General features: G+C 43.7%; 1 long non-coding RNA gene across 2 annotated transcripts; it reads right to left on the bottom strand.

The window, feature by feature from the left end:
- Positions 1-1,045: 1,045 nt before the first annotated feature.
- On the bottom strand, positions 1,046-19,218 carry LOC138143741 (uncharacterized). Of its 2 annotated transcripts, none has more exons than XR_011163789.1 (5): positions 19,013-19,218; positions 13,805-13,863; positions 8,836-8,914; positions 6,950-7,225; positions 1,046-5,198 (listed from the first exon to the last, which is right to left on the bottom strand). It is a non-coding gene; the product is annotated as an uncharacterized lncRNA (long non-coding RNA). The 2 variants fall into 2 exon arrangements; XR_011163787.1 differs by having other exon boundaries at positions 1,046-4,013.
- Between the last annotated feature and the right edge of the window lie 358 nt (positions 19,219-19,576).

The raw sequence follows: 19,576 nt of genomic DNA, 5'->3' as shown, positions 1-19,576 counted from the left end.
TCAAATAGAAATGGGGCCACTAACCCATACACAAAGATCCCTGCTGTTGCATAGTGACTTAGAAAACTAAATATTAGCATTATCTATGTTCAATTGCATTTTTATTTATTTTGTTAAATATTTCCCAATTACATTTTAATCTGTTTTGAGTCACACTCAGGAGTGATGGAGGTGCAATGTGGCCACAAGCCTTGTGTTTGATGCCTCTGACTTACATGACCTCTGCAGATCTTTCTAGCACTTACTATCTATGACTCCCAAGTGTTAGAGTGGGCCACTAACACATATGGAGAAAGATTTTCAAACTTCCCGGGGAGGCAGGGAGCAGGGGCCAAGAGTCATTCATATTTTATAATGCTTTCATGTTAACAAAGTCCCTTTTCTCCCAGCAGGATGGTGAGGTGCCGTTAGACCCATTTCATAGAGGGGGCAAAGTGAGACTCCAAGAAAGGAAGTGATTTGCCCATTCTCCCCTGGCCTGCATGTAGCAGAAGGAAGAGCTGAATGTGACCTCATTACACCACAGCCTGTCTTAACTAGCACAAAGCCCATGAGCCATCACTGGCTCTGCCTCTGAGGGACACTGTCTCAGACTGAGCAGAGAATGTACAGAAATCCCAGGCACTTCCTAGGGCTCGGAGGCACCCAGCATGGACTGGTGCTCTCTCCAACCCCTGAGACCTCTCTCCCCTCCACCACCTGGCCCCCTACAGTGGTGAGTGCCAGTCTCCTCCACCTTCCTCCTCCTCCTTTCTATTGCCTGCCTTCCCAGGCAGAGGCAGGATTGGGTGCACATTGAGATGGGACTTTTGATGATTCTTAAACACAATTTAAACATCTGACAATTATTATAAAACATCAAGGGGTTTCCAGATAAACAAATTGCTTTCTTTGCATGAAGCAACAAAACGTGGTACCCTGGGAACCTGCTAGGGGATCCATCCCTCCTCCAGAACCCCATGCCTATTCTTTCAATTCCAAGGGAACTCTGATGTTCTGATCCCAGCATTACCAGCTACTTCCCATATGACTGCTTTCTCTTCTCTGATCTGCCTCTACATTTGTTTCTTGAAAGAAAAGTAAAAATTTGATCTTGTTTTGATTATAGGGAGGAATCACCACAGAAGAACATGGGACATGGAATCATAAGAACTGAAGCATTGGTCCCATCCCTACCATGTACTGCCCTGGGATAATTCATTCCCCCTTTGAGCCTCAGTTTCCTCATTTGCAAAACTAGAATAATTCCAATAATAATAATCCTTACATTCCTTTTTCTACCAAGTTGTAGTGACTAGATCACTTAGAAACTGCAAGGTCTTAGAGAAATGTGATTATTAGAATCTCCTTCTTGGCTAGGAAAGCTGTTTTGCTGATATAGAGCATTGAACTTGGAGTTAGGAGTCCCTGATTCTAGTCTAGATTCTGTTAGATTAACTTGCTGTGTGTCCTTAGGGAAGTTACTTAACCTCTCTGGGCCTCAGTTTTCTATCCTATAAAACTAGGAGGATGGATAGGTCCCTAGTGCTTCTTGTAGTTTTAAACACTCCATGATTCTGTATGCCTCGAATAAAATGCCCCCAGAATATGTTCTCAGCAACTCTGAGGGAGGCCAAGGGAGTGCTGATATGGCCCACACCAGATCCTATAGCCTATACTTTTATAGAGCGTTACTGTTTGCAAAGGGCTTTCCTCACAACAACCTATGGTCTGAATAACACAATTATCGCTCGAGTCTTTATACTGTGTCATTATCCTTACAGATGAGGAGAATGAGATTCAGAGAGGCTGCGACTGACCCTTGAAGTGTCACAAGTCAGGATTCAAACCCGTGTCCTCTAAATCCAAATACTAACTCTCCTACTTCTTGACATCGGGGACAGTGCTCTTTCCATGATGTCAGGCCTCTATCTCTGTCTCTCTCTGTCTCTGTCTCTCTGTCTCTGTCTCTGTCTCTGTCTCTCTCTGTCTCTCTCTCTCTCTCTCTGTCTCTCTCTCAGCCACAGAAAAGTAAAGTTTGTTAAAAGTTTATCATATTGGGTAGACTCTCTTAGAGCTAGCTCCATTAGGGCTTTGTTTAAGACAGATTTTTTTTTGGGGGGGTAGCCTATGAAAAATTAGTATCCCAAAGGATAGAGAAGGCCAGCAAGAAATAACAGCCCAGACGTTGCCATTTAAACAATTGAATACTATCCCTACGTTCTATCCACAGCCTCAATGCCAAATCACACCATGACTCATAGCAGTGAAATGAGGAGAATGAGCAGGTAACAAGATGGGAGAGAAGGAGAAGTCTCCCCTGGCACTATTGTGCCTAGACACAGAACTCCCTAGATTCCAGCCCCTTCCCAAGGGCACTTTCTGACCCCCCCCTTTCTTGTGTGTCTTGTAACCTATTTGCCCACTGAGTTGTCTCAAGGACTCTTATAAATCTGTCCACAGAATGTCTTAGACTGTACAATATCCAAAACATGACCTTGTACAGAAGATGAGCTCGATCATGGTACTCCTTTCAGAGGATGGACCAGATGTGTTTTCACTCACTCTGGATGGCACACAGCTGTGCTAGTAAGATCTGAGATTTCAAGGAACAGAGACAAAACACATCCAGCCGGTCTAGCTATGGGTTTTAGGGAGAGGAAACGAATGGATGTTGTGGATGGACTCGCTCATACAAGAAGGGCACGAGAAGACACAAGCATCTTGCTTGATTCCCATCTGCTGGATCCTTGTCTATATCCGGCTTAGGGGAATAAAACTGCACAGGAACCGCTCCCAGGAAGCTTGGGGAAAGGATGGCCGTGTACAGGAGGAAGAATATTGGATAGGGTGTGCAAGGACTTGGGTATGAATCGCCAGCTCTGCCTGCATGGCCGATGTACCAATTTACCACCTATGAGGCAAATTACTTAATCTCTCTGAGCCTCAGTTTCCTCACTTGAAAAATGAAAGGACTGGGCTAGATGACCTCTAAAGTCACTTTCAGTTGGAAATCCGGGATCCTGGGATCCAGACATCAGCCAGGCTGATAGATGGCTCACAGATGTCAGGCACCGTGGGGTTCATATTGAGGTAGACAAAAGAAGTCAGAGTCTTTCCTGGATGTGCCATCTAGGTGAGCAAAACCCAGGTATTTTTGAATACACTAAACATGAATAGGTAATAATAATGCTAATTAATAGCTAACAATTATACAGCACTTATCATGGGCTTTACAATTATTATCTCATTTGATCCCTACAATAACCTTAGAAGATAGGTGCTATTGTTATTCCTACTTTACAGAGGAGGAAACTGAGGCAACCAGAAGGTAAGTGACCTGCCCAGGGTTACATAACCACTAAATAAGCATCTGAGACTGGATTTGAACTCAGGTTTCCCAGACTCCAGGTCAGGCACGCTCTACCTAGCTGCCCCAGATAGGTTGGATTAAGCTATACTCAGGCGTTGGCAGGATTCCTTTGAGTCAGGGCTGCCTTCAGGGATATCAGTCAGTGACTCTAGCTGTCTCTTACTACATGGTCCCCTTCCTACTCTTCATGACCAGGCATGGCCTCACTAGCATAATATCGCTCATGGGCATTTCATAAATGTTTTTGTGATGATACATGGGGTAACAGAAAGAGTAGAGGCAGGGGTGGCTAGGTGGTGTAGTTAATAGAGCACCAGCCCTGGACTCAAGAGGACCCGAGTTCAAATCTGGTCTCAGACACTTAACACACTTACTAGCTGCGTGACCTTGGACAAGTCACTTAACCCCAATTGTCCTGCCCTCTCCCCTCCAAAAAGCAAAAAAGAAGAAGAAGAAGAGTAGAGGCAGTTAGATGACAAAAAAAGCTGGAGTTGATGTCAGGAAGACCTGAGTTCGATTCCTGTTTCAGACACTTACTAGATGTGGAGCCCTGAGCAAGTCACTTCACCTTGATCTGCCTGAGTTTCTTCATCTGTAAAATGGAGATAAGAAATAGCAAACCTACCACCCAGGTTGTTGTGAGGGTCACATCAGATAACATCTGTACGAAGGAAAGAAGGAAATAAGCATTTATCAAGAGCTTATTATGCGCCAGGCACTGGACCAAAATAAATGTTGCCATGTAAATGTTCTATCACCATTCTATGGAGTCAAGGGACCCAGGTTTCAATTCTGCTTCAGACATTTCCCTTGTGATTTTTTGCAAGCGATGTCACCTCTAGTTCACAGGATTTGTACAAGAAAGAGATCTTACAGGCTACCTAGTTTAGTGCCCTCATTTGTACAGATAAGAAAACTGAGGCATCTTACCCAAAGGGACAAAAAGAATAAATGCCACAGAGATGGGATCAGACCCCAGGTTTTCTGATTCCAAGTACAGTGCATGTCCCACTGTGTTTGGCCCATCTAAGAGCCATTCAAGGTTACTGCAAAGAGTAAGGAAAGACCTGCCAAACCCAAATGGCAGCACTATACTGGGTGAATAGGATAACTGCACTGGAGGGGGCAGTTGAAGGACACCAGGATATGAAGTCAAAAGATCTGGGTTTTAATCCCTACTTTGCTATATACTGCCTGGGTGATACTGGACAAGTTGCCTCATTTTTCTGACCCTCAATTTCCTCTGTAAAATTAAAGGTTTGGACCAGGTGATCTCTAAGGGTCCTTCTAAATCTAAAATGTTGTGATAATGAGGATGCCGATAAAATCACAAAATCTTGAGGGGCCCCACGAACCTTTCACATTCTATTTTAATGCACGTTGGAATTTTCTTTTTTTTAATTCAATTTTCTCTTCTTTTCAGATCTGAATTCTCTCCCTCCCACAACCCCCTCTTTGACCCATTGAGAAGGTAAGAAAAACAAAAACCGATCACAGAGATGTATGCTCAAATGAAACAGATTCCCAAATTAGCCATATCTTTTAAATAAAAAAGCAAAAAATATGCTTCAGTCTGCATTCTGAGTCCATTGGCTTTCTATGTGGAGGAGGGCTAGCATGTTTCGTCATGAGTCCTCTGGAACTGTGGCTGGTTGTATTGGTCATCGTGCCTAAGTTTGACTTTACAATATTGTTGTTATTGTATAAACTGCTCTCTTGTTGCTGCTCCCATCACTGTATGTCAGTTCATACAAGTCTTCCACACAGGAATTTTCAAAGCCCTTCCACATGCTTCGTCTCATTGGATTTTCCTTACAATAGCCCCATGATACAGCTGAGTCTGGACCTGTGATACCATTATTATAAGAAACTCCCAGTGAGACAATTGTCTCTATTGATGTCAATGGGCAACTTTTCCAAAACCTAGAGTCTTAGAAAGTTCCCTGGGACACTTAGAGAATAAGTGACTTTCCTCTAGGGTCCCAGGGCCACTTAGAGAGCAGAAAGTTGGGGAGCCCAGGTGCCTACTCTGAGGTAGAACTCACCGCTCTTGTCCTTGATGGAGTGTTAGGTGGGGTCCTGACATGTGACTTATAATGCCTCTATGCCAATATGGCATAACTAACCAGCTGCTCTGTTCTGGGCTGGGCAGGCCAGTCTCTTGGTAGTTTGTTTGATATTAGAGTGAAATGAGACACTTGGAAATCATTCAACAGTTAGCAAATGGAGATTTGCTTAGCCCCGGCAGGAAAAGGATATTCAGCAAGGACAGACATCATTCAGTTGAGAGAAGCTCCCCTGTTTTTGAGTTGCCTGTTATGGTCTGCCAGCCAAGTGTAGGACAGCGCCAGGAACTTCTCATATCTGTTTTGTCCCCAGGTAACTAAGTGATGTCCATAGCCTAAGTCATTAGTCCCCTTGAGCCAATCAATCTCCAGGATGGTTTCATTATGTTTTGGGGAAAAAAAACAGTCTAACTTGCATGGGGTTGGAGGGTTAACGGACATTGCTCCCATTACACCCTCCATGTTCCAAGTGTCAGAGGAATTTGTACAAAGGTCTCCCTGACCCTGAATCCAATTCTCTTTGTCTTTTTGGGACAAGCCCATTTTGTAAGGAAAGTGAGGTTCAAGGACAACTTGCCCAAGGTTACCTATGGGTCAAAGTATGCAAAGTCAGGATCAGAGGAAAGGACAATGGACTGAAAATCAGAAGACTCAGGTTCTAGTCTGTGTGATCTATAAATAAGTCACTTCACTACTCTGAGACTCAGCTTTCTGATCTGGGAAATGGGAATAATAGTGTTTGTTTGTGAGGAAAGTAATTTGTATGCTGTAAACTACTATAGAAATATATTATCACTATTATTTCTAGACACAGCTCTTTCACAGTTGTGTGACCTTGGGTGAATCACTTTACCTTTTTACTCTGTGGTTTCCTCATTTGTAAAATTAGGGTTCAGATTTTATATTCTCTGAGACCCTTTCCAGCTCTAAAACTGTGACTCTGAACCTTGCCCTCTTGCTTTATACCAAGCAGCCTTATCAACCCATTGCTTTTCATCAGGACCACAATTTAGTTATCTTGACCTGATAGGACTCTCTCTTGATCAGGGCAGTGAGGAGAAAAGGAAAAAAAACTGTTCTGGGAACCTCCAAATTGACCCTATAGCAGGATCAGAGGATGGCAGATGAAGCTGGCCCAGGGCCTTTTCTGGAAGAAGCTCCTAAAGGTCCCTGAAGTAATATTACAGAAAAAGCAGAGCAAAACCACTCCCCTGTGTTTTTGTGTCTTACATCTCCAAAGAATTCCAAGTACTGTACTTCAGACATTACCTCATTTGCTTTCCCCTAACCTTCAGGTTGGGGAAACTGAGAAATCAAGATGTTGGAGGCCTCATACCACCACACAGTCTGTGAGGTCTCCTGACTCCCATCCAGTTAATATTGTCCACAAGACCACACTGCCCTCTGAAAGGAGTCCCCAGAAGCAATTAATGGATGGACTCCAAAGCATTAAACTTTCTTGCAAAACCTTCTCAATAGCTGACCAGGTTGTGAGTGACTTGGAAACAATGCTAAAGATTGAAAAGCTTACCTGAAATATGGGTGTTCTACTTCTTGGGTGGTAGAAAGTTCTATACAAATTTCTCCTTCAGGAAGCACCTTTTCTTCTGAACTCCCCCAACACAGTGTGGCCTTGTCTTGAGACCTGGGCACGGTCTCTGAGTGCTGAGGTAAGGGTCTGAGTAAAAGGCCAAACAGGCCTCATCCTGCAGAGGCTGTAGAAGGCAGGTCCTTCTGATTTGGCAATCTGACCTCATCCTACAACTCCCACCAGACCTCTCATGTCTTGGGTAGCAGAGACCTTATCCTGATGGGGAGAGAAAGAATGAGGAATTCAGAATCTCCTGAGATAAACAGAATCAAGAAATCTCTTCATCCTGAATCTTTGGCTAGGTGGGGAGAAGTGGAAAAGGCAGGATGGGGCAGCTTAGACCATCAGTGAGGAGGAAAGAGTTGGGGAGTAGGGCTATTTCCCCTGGGCAGAAAAACACAGGTCTTCCTCAACCCCTGATGCCTAAACAATGAATATTGATGGAGTTGGCCTGGCCTCGGACTTATAATGCTCCCAGACCCATGTAACATGGCTGCCCAACCCCTCCGAGGAAATGTATCCCTGCCCTGAAGAACTCATGGGAGTACTGGATGGACCTGGCCCCTGAGTGGGGAAGGGAGTGGTGGAGAGGGAAAAGAAAAGCCTGTGCTGAGTCAGCAAATGGGCTCAAGGCTACATTGAGGGAATCCGTTACTCAGTATTTCCTCAGCTGCTCCTCAAGTCTCTTGATTTCTGCTTCCTGTACCTTTCATACCCAATTAAATCCCCTCTCCCCACCCCTCCCTGTTCTGAGTTCAGTGCAGTAGGCCCAAAGGGAAGCAGTCTGGCTGAGACTGATGGGCTAGTCAGATCTGTACCACCAGGACACTCATCCGAGATGTTCCTGTCACCTGAAATGTTTTTCCCCCTTTGACGAGAAATCCAGTCTCCTCTCCACTCCCCTCCCCAAACAGCATCTTCTCCAGTAGCCGAAAATGCAGCTGCCTATTGATCTGCAGCTGAGCTAAAAATAACTACCAGATCTTCAGCCAGAGCCCGGAAAAATATCCCATTGCTAGGAGACCGCTGTTACCCGGAGACAGACATTGCTAGGCGACACAGGTTGCTGTGGTGACAGCTGGGGCCTGAGTCATCTGCAGTGCAGTCTGCCTTTGACAAGGGGGCTAACCAAGGCCCCTCAGCTTCAGGTTGAGCTTAGGACCTGGTTTCTAGGGGTCAGACTAGGGGCTAGAGAAGATCCTACCTTCTTCAGTACAAATGGAGCTTGGGAGGGGTAGGAGGGAAATGGGAAATGAAGAGGAAGAAGAACTCCAGGAGGCATTGAGGCCTAGCTGCCCCATGCTATTCTCTGTCAGAGGCAAAGAAGGCCCTTCCCAGCTGTTAGCTCCTAGTTCTGCCAAATGAGAACTGGTGGTATCTCCCACCCAGGCCAAGGGGAATACTCAAGGACAACCACAAGGAATATGAGAGCAGAAAGAGCACAGGATTTGGGATCTGAGGGCCTAGATTTAAATGCAGCTAGTTTGCCACCATCCCTGTCTGAAGGATCCTTTAGCAGTTCCTTTAGTGGGTATAAGACTCCCCTTCTCAGTAACTCTTTCCCTGTATCCCTCCTAAGCCCTTTTCCCCAAAGTGGTACCTATGGTCTGTGAACAGAAGAGTGGTAGTTTTTATTTTTTATAGTTTCTTCTCTATGTGACTATCTAAGAGAGAAAAGATTAGACTCTATACCAAGCACACTGAATGTCTTTAGGCAAGTCAGTTGTCTTTTCTGACCTTCAGTGAAGTCCCTTCCAGTTCTAAATGTATGATCCTAAGTCAAAGGAGATGGTCTATTTCCCCCAGGTGGGCTTGCAGGGTCTTACCCTGAATGTAAAACTCCTAGCTTGGATGTCCAGATACTCCTGGCCTTCGAAGCTTCAGGTCAGAAAATGCAGAAATTATCTGGAGGATTCAAACAGATGCAGACTGAGGACTGAGACTGGGCTAAGTGTGCAAATACAAAAGATTTTAGGTGCCTATGAGCTCAGAAAACAAGGCAGTGGTTCACAGAGAGGAAGGAGGAGGAGGAGAGAGAGGTTTTGATTTTAAGGAATCTGTCCATTTCTTAAAGATCTCTTGGGATGGCCATTACCTGGGCTAAATGTTATAACATGGCAGTGTCTACCAGTGTTAGACTTTATATTCTTGGGCTCAGAGATCACTTGTAGATGGAGACTACAGCCATGAAATTAAAGGTGCTTGCTCCTTAGCGGGAAAGCAAATCTGGACAGCATACTAAAAACAGAGACATCACCTTGCTGACAAACATCCATGTAGTCAAAACTATGGTTTTTCCAGTAGCACTGTATGGCTGTGAGAGTTGGCTATAAGGAAAGCTGAGCAACATAGAATTGAAACTTTTTTTTTTGGAAGGGGGAAGGTAGGACAATTGGGGGTTAAGTGACTTGCCCAAGGTCACATGGCTAGTTTTGTGTTAAGTGTCTGAGGCTGGATTTGAACTCAGGTCCTCCTGACTCCAGGGCTGGTACTCTATTCACTGTGCCACCTAACCACCCCCAGAATTGACACTTTCAAATTGCAATGCTGAAGAAGATTTTTGAGAGTCTCTTGGACAGCAAGGAGATCAAATCAATCAATACTTAAAGAAATTAATTCAGACTATTCACTGGAAGGTTAAATACTGAAACTGAAACTTAGAATACTTTGGCCACATAATGAGAAGATGGGACTAACTGGAAAAGACCCTAATAGTTGGGAAAGGTTAAAGGAAAAAGGAAAAAGGGGATGGTAGATGATGAGACGGATAGATAGTGTCATGGAAACCACAAACATGAACTTGGACAGACTTTCAAAGTGGAAGACAGAAGGACCTGGCATGGTGTGCTACGGTCCATGGGGTCACAACTGAACGACCGTACAACAGCCACCACCCTGTGTTCTTGAACTCCCTGGCTTGAATCTGAAGGCAACCTTCTCAGACCTCTGGCTGTCCCACTCCCCATTACCCTAGCTAAGTATTTTCTAGCCTGCATAAAGTATAGGACAAGCAGGTTGATTTTCAAGGTAAGAAGTACAGATAATCTTTGCTCTTCAAGTTCCCCTCTCTGGAGGGGTTTTAGCAGTATCTGACCAGAGCCCCACCTGCTTCCCTAGTACCACTGTCAGACGTTAGAGGGCCTTTTGAGTTTAGACATAAATATAGTAGGATACAAAGAAACCCCACACTCAAGAAGAAAATAGCCTGTCCATAATAGTCATATTATGTGATCAGTTCTACTATCATTATTTCCTTAGTCTTCCCCAAGCTAGAAGTTCAAGATGGGATCTGAGAAATTAATGGGCAGAGAAAGCCTCCCTCCTCAGGATACTGCAAACTAGGGAGGCGAGTTACCCTGTCCAGATGACTGACTGACTGGCCACTCTGTCTGGAGGATAGATACCAATGGACAGAGGCCCTTCAGATGGGTTAAGGCTCCTCTTCCGTGTCCTCCATCCCTCTTTCACAGAGTTGGGACTTTCTTCTCAAGCAGAGCAGGGATGCCTTTCTTGCCCTTAGAGTTTCTTTTCTAAGTGATTCTTTATCCAAGAGAGAAAAGAATAAAGTCTCTACCAAGCCCCCCTGAGCATCTCAGGATCAGTGAAGTGCTTAAATCCTATGACTTCTCACTTTTCCTATCTATACTCCTTTAAGAACTCTTTGATCAAGTCATTTTCCTTTCCTTTCAACGCAATTCAATAGACAGTGATTAAGCACTTACTATTATTAATGCATCTGCCAAGGACAGTTACAATAGAATGTGAGTGCTTAGTGAGGAACAATTATTTCATTCCTTGAACTCATACACTTAGACTAAGCACTGTGCCTGGAATACTGTAAGTGCCTAATAAATACTTATTGACTGATTGACATTAATACAAAGATGAAATCAGAAACAGCTCCTACTCTCTAGGACTATGCAGTCTAGCACACCTAAACCAATTATCACATAACATATATGACAAATGCCTGAAACCAACTTCATGCTTTATATCTGACAGTTCTCATATAATAACAACAGCTAGAATTTATATAACACTTTAAGGACAGAAAAGTGCTTTACAAATATTATCTCATTTTTATTATCATAACAACCCTGGGAAATAAGTACTACAATTCCCATTTTACAGAAAAGGAAACTGAGGTAAAGACAGGTTAAATGGTTTGCCCAGGGTCACACAATTAGTAAACATCTGAGGACAGATTTGAACTCGGGATTTCAAGACTCCAAATCCAATGGTCTACCTACAACATACCCTACCTGCCCCCCCTGTTATAAAAAAATAAAATTGATAATAACATCTGTAGATTTAAGTTAAATAATTTTTTTCTACCCTCTTTGGTTCTGTTCTGTAACCTTGGGCAAATCCCTTAAACTTCTCTGGGACTCAATTATCCTCTCTGTAAAGTGAAATGGTTGAACTAGGTGATCTCTGAGGTCCTTTTCAGCTCTAAATATATTGGCTTATGAGCAGAATGCCTTTCTCCTTCCCTCTATCTTGTATTCACCCAGCTTTTTACATTTTGTACTACCCTCCCTTAGAATGTAAACTCCCCTTAGAGGAACAAGGAAGAAGTTGCCTTTAAGATTTATGGATAGTGGGGTGGCTAGGTGGTGCAGTGAGTAAGAGCACTGGCCTTGGAGTCAGGAGGACCCGGGATTGGTTCTGGTCTCAGATACTTAACACCCACATAAAAAAACTGGCTGTGTAACCTTGGGCAAGTTACTTAACCCCAATTGCTTAAAAAAAAAAAAGATTTATGGATAGGGAAATAGTTCATGAGGAAACAAGTCATAGAATTAAAGAAGATAAAACAGACAGTTTAGGTTATATAAAACTTAAAAGTTTTTACAAAAACAAATCTAATGCTGTTAAAATTAGAAGGGAAAGAGGCAATTGGGAAGAATGTTTGCAGCAGATTTCTCTACTAAAGTTCTCATATCCTAAACATATATATTTCCTTATATGGAATATATGTGTGTACACACACACACACATATATGGAATAGATTCAAATTTATAGGTTTAAGAACCATTCCCCAATAGATAAATGGTCAAGGGCCTTAAATAAGCAGTTTTCAAAGGAAGAAATTTAAGCTATCAATAATTATATTTTAGAAATTTTCAAGTCACTAATAATTCAAGGAATAGGAATTAAAGAACTCTGAAGTTCTACCGCTTACCCATCAGATTGGCAAAAAGGCCAAAAGAGGAAATTGGCAGATGTTGAGCAGACTTTGGGAAAACAGGCACACTAATGCACTGTTGATGGAGCTGTAAAATGGTACAGCCACTCTGGAAAGCAATTTGAACTATTAAGAAAAAAAAATTACTCAACTGTGTATAACATTTGACCAGGCTATACCACTACTAGACTCATGTTATGTAGTCATTTCAGTCATGTTCAACTCTTTGTGACCCAATTTGGGGTTTTCTTGGCAAAGATACTCAAGTGGTTTGCTATTTCCTTCTCCAACTCATTTTATAGATGAGGAAACTGAGGCAAGCAGGATTAAGTGACTTGCCCAGGGTCACACAGCTAGGAAGTGTTTGAGGCCAGATTTGAACTCAAGAAGATGAGTCTTTCTGATTCCCACTCCAGTGCTCAATCTGCTGCCCCATCCAGCTGTCCACACCCTACAGAAATAAAATAAAAGGAAACAAACTTCTAGATACAAAAATATTTATGGTAGCTCCTTTCGTAGAAGCCTAGTAGTAAAAACTAAGAGGATGACTTCTTATTGGAAAATGGCTAAACAAATTATAGCATATGATTGTTTTTTGGTGGTTTTTTTTGTAACTAGTATTTTATTTTTTTCTAATTACATGAAAAAATAGTTTTTAACATTCATTTTTATAAGATTTTGAATTCCAAATTTTTATCCTTTCTTCCTTCCTTCCTTGTCCCTCTTCCCAAGATGGCAAACAATTTAATATAGGGTATACATAGTTTATGATTGTAATGGAGTATTATTGTGCCATGGGAAACAATAAAATGGAGAGTTCAGAGGAAGCTGGAAAGATCTCTATGAATAGATACAGAGTGAAGGAAGTAGAAGTAGGGGAAAAAATTATACAATGGCAACATTATAAAAAAAGTTTTGAAAGACTTTAAATCTCTGAACAATTTAATGATACCCTGAATCTAGAGGACTGAAGATGAAACAGGCCTCCACCTTCTGCCATAGAGGTGATAGTTTTAAAATGTAGAAAGAGACATATATTTTTGGACATGGCCAATGTGAGAATTTGTTTTTCTGGACAAAACATTTCTTATGAAAATCTTCTCTTTCTTTTTTTTTAAAGAATGGGGAGGGGGTGCAGCTAGCTGGCACAGTGAGTAAAGCGCCAGCCCCACAGTCAGGAGGACCTGAGTTTGGTTCCGGCCTTAGACACTTAACAACCACACAAAAAAATTAGCCGTGTAACCTTGGGCAAGTTACTTAACCCCAATTGCCCTCCAAAAAGGCAAAAAAAAAAAAAGAATGGGGGGGGCAGTGAGAGGAAAAGATAAAAATGTTTGAATTATATACATGTATATATATGTAATTTTTAAAAATGAAGATCATTGAAGGCAGGGGTCAGAGGGTAGGAAAGAATTTGAAACTAAAATTTTTAATGAATATTCAAAAAATTTACATGTAATTGGGAAATGTTTAATTAAATTAATAAAATATATTTAAAAACAAAAGATCCTTGAGGGCAGGAATTGTAATTTTTTTAACCTTTCTTTGAATCCCTAGTATTTTTAGCACAGTACGTGTTTAATACATATTTGTTGACTTCAGTTACCTTTTCTTCACTTTTATGTTTCCTCACTTGTTCCAAGGTCAGACTGGTCTAGTATTCACCTATTGGGACATGAGAAAAAAATGAGTTACTGAAGACAAATTGGTGCCTGAATAAAAGATCATCAAATACTTTACTATAGATTGTAACACCCTACTCAATTCAAATTTCACTGATGTGGGTTCTTTTACTTACACTGATAATCACATGCTTTATTAAAGGTCTTCATGGGTTGCAGAAGTCAAAAATATTCATTTTTCTGGTGATGAGCCTCTTTGCATTTAGCTAGGTTAGTTCTTGGACCATAGATGAGGTGGTCTAAACTCAAAATATGCCAGTCTATACTCAAAGCCATCACAGCTTAGTTTTTGATGTTGTTCAGTCATGTTCAACTCTTCATGACCCCATTTGGGATTTTCTTGGCAAAGCTATGGAGTGGTTTGCAATTTCCTTCTCCAGCTCATTTTATAAATAAGGAAACTGAGGCAAGTAGGGTTAAGTGACTTATCCAGGGTCACACAACTAGTAACTGTCTGAGGCCAGATTTGAACTCAAGAACATAAGTCTTCCTAACTTCGGGCCAGGCACTCTGCCCTTACAGCTTAGTAAGACCTGTCAAGCCCTAGGCCTCTCTAGCATAGCCATTGAGAAGCCAGAGTCTCCAACATCCTATAATATTAATAGACTGTTGTTGTGTTACACATCCTAGAAGGCCTGACCACCACCACTGACATTCAAACCTATCTGATATTCAAACCCCATGCAAATGCCAGCCCCTCCCTAATTTCCTCAGCTAGAGATGATTTCTCCCTCATTTGATTCTAAGCATTCTATATTTTCCTAAAACACTTAACATTCACTAATTTGTACTGTATTTATTTCTGTATATATCTTATTTTCCCCTACTGGATTGTAAAAAGCCTTAAGGTCAAGGGATTGTGCCTTATTCATCCTTGGCTTTCTCCCTAAGTGCAGAACACAGAATTTTATAAAGAAAATAATATATGCTTAATAAATGTTTTTTGAATTGGATATAAATGCATTATACACACACATACACAATGTTTATTTAATCATCTTTAAGCCTTATTTTCAGAGTCTTTAGAATTCTGATTAAGTTAATGACCAGCCAGAGGACTTAAAGAATGCTACTTGGGGGGTGGGCACAGTGAGCAAAGTGCCAGCCCCAGAGTTGGGAGGACCTGAGTTCGGTTCCAGCCTCAGACACTTAACACAAAAAAACTAGCCATGTAACCTTGGGCAAGTTACTTAACCCCAATTGCCCTCCAAAAGGCCAAAAAAAAAAAAAGAATGCTACTTGGGGCAGCTAGTAGGCACAGTGAATAGAACACCAGTCCTGGACTCAGGAAGACCTGAGTTCAAATCTGGCCTCAGACATAACACAAAAACTAGCTTTGTGACCTTGGGCAAGTCACTTAACCCCAACTGCCCTCCAAAAAAAAAAAAAAAAGAATGCTACTCACCTCCTGGGGAAAAAGTGATAGATTCGATATGTAAAATGAGGCATGTACTTTTTGACATGGCCAAGATGGGAATTTGTTTTGCTTAACTATGAATATTTTATACAAGGGCTTTGTTTTTTTTTTTCCTTCTCAATCGGAAGGACATAGGTGGGAGGACAAGAAAATAAACAATTAAAAAATAAAATTTAATTATAAAAAACAAAAATTACCTTCAGGTCCAAAAGAGATTATGTACAATTGATCACCTTTTCGTTGTATCCTACAGAGTACTAGTCACTTAATGGTTATTTGTCCAACAACCAAAAAAGATACAAGAAATGATCAAGAATCTGCAGGCTTGTCTTTGGCCAATAATCATTGTCCTACTGCAGAACATTGACATTTGTCAGTCACTCTTCCAATTTTAAGAAGATAATTATAAGGTTGAAACCGACATTTATTTATAGAGAGCTTTAAAGTTTGCAAAGCATTCTATGAGCATTATTACATTTGAGCCTTAGGAGGTATGAATTATTATCTCCTTTTCACAGATGAGGAAACATGTTCAGAAAAGAGAAGGATTTGCTCATGGTCATTTAGCTAGTAAGTACAGGAGGCATGATTTGCATCCAGACCTTCCTAACCCCAAGTTTGGCACCCAATCCATTATACCACACTGCTTTCCAGTGTTACTATAGTCCAAGTACCATAGAATTATAAAGCTGGAAAGGATTTCCAGAGGGAGATCTTATAATCCATCCTCCCCCCCCCTGCCTTCAATTAAACTACTCCAGACAGACAAGCACTTAGCTTGGACTGAAAGATCTCTGAAACTCCCTCTGGTAACTCATTGAAATTTCTTCCTTATGTTTAATCTAAATCCTTTCTGCTACAATTTAAGCCTATTTCCTCTCCTTCTGTACTCAGAGGAATGTAGTCACGACTGTGATTTTTATTATTTCTGTTATGTCTAAAGAGGTTTTATTTACCTCCATCTCAGGATAGATTTTACCCCTTGAGAAGGCACCCCCTTCCCCTGATGCACACAGTGAAAGATGAATTTCCTGCCACAGCCAATGCACTAAGAGACTGACTCTATCATGCACATACACCCCCCACTGGCTCCATAGCCCAGGGGGGCCATACTTCTCAAGGCCACTCTCAGTCGCTCTTAATGCTGGCTGGTTCAATTTCTATTAAGAACATCTCATGGGACACAGTCTTCTGTTTCCTCACTCCTGATTCCCTTCTTCTATACTGATCATATTCCTCTTCTCATTGCCCTCCTGACCTATCCTTTTTCCCCCCTCCCTTCTCTTCCTTTCTCCTCCATTATTGGTGACCCTGGTCAACCTGTGTCCTAAAACAACAGATCTTAGCCTCTGTTGGGCATGGTTCTGCAAAGCTTTCTTAATCTGGAAACTATGGCATTTATCCAGTGCCTTGAAGGGAAGCCAGGCCAGGACCAGGAGTAGAGGCTACTCATGCATCTGCCTCTGTACAGAGCCCAACAAATGATTTTGCATTCTCTGAATCTTGGTACATCCCAATACTACCAACAAAACATCCTTGTACCAGCACTGAGAATCAGCCTGCAATAGCCTAGGCCTCCTTCTACCCTCTCAGCTCTAACACTCTTGAGGGAAAATCTGCCCAGAGCTACAGATTTTGGTTCTGAGGTCTGGGAGGGATGGAGGACACAGATCTGGGAAGGATAAAGAAATCTCTCTTATTGCAGTGAGAAATGGGATGCACTTGTCCCCAGGGCTCAGCAAAGGATAGGATTAGGGAAAGGGAACCTATCAGTCTCTGTAATATGGGCTTCCATCTGAAAGGTGACTCTTTCCCACAATTATGACTTGAAGGGGGCAAGAGGAATCAAGATGATTAATTTAAGGCAAAGCATCAGATTCACATAGGTTCACAATATGTTGGAGCTGGAAAGGATCTCTGACATCATCAGGTCTAATTCCCTCATTTTACAGATGGGGGAAACTGAGGTCCAAGAGAAGTAAAGGCCATTTGTCCAAGGTTACAAAGCCAGTAAAGAACAGTCAGGATTGGAACCCAGGTCTCATGACTCCAGATCTCTTGCTTCTAGCCCACAATATACTTTTACTTGTGACATGGCTTCCCAGGCAGGCAGGGCCTGGGGCTTTTCACAGCCACTTCTACCTCTGTCTCCTCACAGACTGCTGTGATACAGGGCCCTTTGTTCCCAAAGCTCCTGCTTCAGCCCATCATCTCAATGAAAGGTATTAAAGAGAAAAAACGAGGGCTCTTCCTGATTCTGGAGGCCTAAAGACACAGAGCTGCCAGACACCAAGCCCTGCCCCACTGTGACACACTCTGGTCCAATGGGTGAGGAGGAGTCAGTGCAGCAGCCAGGGTTCAGCCAGACCCTGGTCTAAGAGCTCATCCTGTTCCCGCTGCCCTTACTGATCACACACACCACCCTCCCTCCTCCCTTCCCCGAGCCAGGTGCCTGTTTAAAGTACTGCCTGGCACTGGGTGAAATGCAACAAGCATTTAAGTTCTGACCATGTGCCAGGCACTGTGACTGCACCAGGGATCCAAAGACCAAACCGAAAAAGTTCCTGCCTCAAGTAGCTTATATTTACTCTACTGGGGGGAAAGTGCCGAGGCTGCAAATAAGCAAATTCAAAATAAAAAACAACTGATCCCAAGAGAGCAGGGGGCATTCAGTTGAGATGGCTTTTGACCTCGGGAAAGCAGTCGATTCCAGGCGGCAGGTTAGGGAGAGCTTTCCATGTTGGGGAGGGAGGCACAGCCTGTGCCTGGGAACAGATGTAGAAGAATGGAGATGGGACGGCCGGTGTGGGGAGCAGCAAATAGGCCTGAAATCCTTCTGGAAAGATAGGCTGGAGCCATATTGCGAAGGGCCTTAAATGCCTGACACAAAAGCATCGGGAGCCAAGGAAACTTCTTGAGCAGACCAGCTCAAACTTGCACCTTAGGAATAACATTCGGCTTCTGGGTGGAGGAGGATGGGCTGGGAGCGTTAACTAGCTGTGAGACCCTGGGCAAGTCACCTCTCCCATCCCATCTCTCCAGGTTCCTCAGCACTCAAGTGATGGGGGTTGGACAAGATGAAGTTATTTATAGGTCCTCTCCAGCTGTAAGACCCTCTCCTCCTACGGTCGCCGCCGTGGCCCCCACTCTGGCTCAGTCCCCTCTAACTGGCTTGGGGAGCGCCTTCGTGGGGAGGCGCGCGCGGAGGAGGCCGAGCGCGGGGGCAGCAGCGCAGGAGAGCAGGAACAGACCGGGGGAGGAGCGGCCGTGGGGGTTGGGAGGTGGGGAGAGGCTCCTTGGGATGAGTCGCGCGCGCACGTGCGTGTGCGAGGGCCCGCTGCCCACGGGCTGCGCGAGGTCCGGGGCCCAGCCAGAAGAAGGCAAGGTTGCTATTTCGAGCCCGCAGTCCTGGTCCTCCCCCGCCTCCAGTCCCCCCACGGTGCGCACTATCCAGGAGAAGAACCTGACCAGCCTGCTAAATTCGAGGGGGCGGGGACCGGGAGGGGCCTGAATGGGGCGTGGGGGCGGAGTAGGGGGCTGGGGGGCGCAGCCGCGGTTGCGGTGACCTCAGAGCCCGCCCCTCTCTGTCCCCTCCTCTTCCCTCCTCTCCCCTCCTCTTCTCCCTCCCCTAGGAGCTCTGGGGACGTTAGGCCGTAGTGGCACCTGGTGCCCCCCGACCCAGAGTTCAGAAGCCTCGCTCCCCTTCCTCTCTTACCAAACTGGACTCCAGTAAGGTGGGGAGGCCGGTCCCGGAGGGGCGTGGGTCCCCCAAACCCACAAAACAGATCGAGAGAGGACGCAAACCCTTTGAGTCCTAAAACCCAATCCAGACCCCGTCTTGGACCCAGGGACGAGAACTGTCAGAATCCAGGAGAGGCGCCACACCCCCGCCCCAAATAGTGAAACCTTTCACCCACCCAAACCCTTGGGCTCCCGGCTCATCAGTCAACCCCAATTCATCAGGGGCAAGCCCCACCCCTTCCCAACAGAAACACCCACATCCTACGAGGGGCCCGGCCCCTCCTCTCCTGCTAAGTGCATGTGTGTTTGTTATTGTTATGGCCTTTATACATGTCCCATTCGGTGCTAAGTTTTTTGCATATACATACATGTGTATCGTATATATTGAAGCAAGTATGCACATCTCCGCTCACATCCGAGCTGTTAGAGTGTGAACACGTAGGTGTAAATAAATTTCACGCTGGTCTGTGTGCTGCGCCCAAGCGCAAGAATATGCCCTCGAGAACCCATGTACATGTTTACAAACATGCATGTGTGT

This window comes from Petaurus breviceps, unplaced genomic scaffold, assembly GCF_028583685.1.
Source record: "Petaurus breviceps papuanus isolate PSGF00001 unplaced genomic scaffold, PetGlider_PUasm1.0 138, whole genome shotgun sequence".
NCBI classification, from domain to species: domain Eukaryota; kingdom Metazoa; phylum Chordata; class Mammalia; order Diprotodontia; family Petauridae; genus Petaurus; species Petaurus breviceps.
This window is presented reverse-complemented; position numbering and strand designations above follow the sequence as displayed.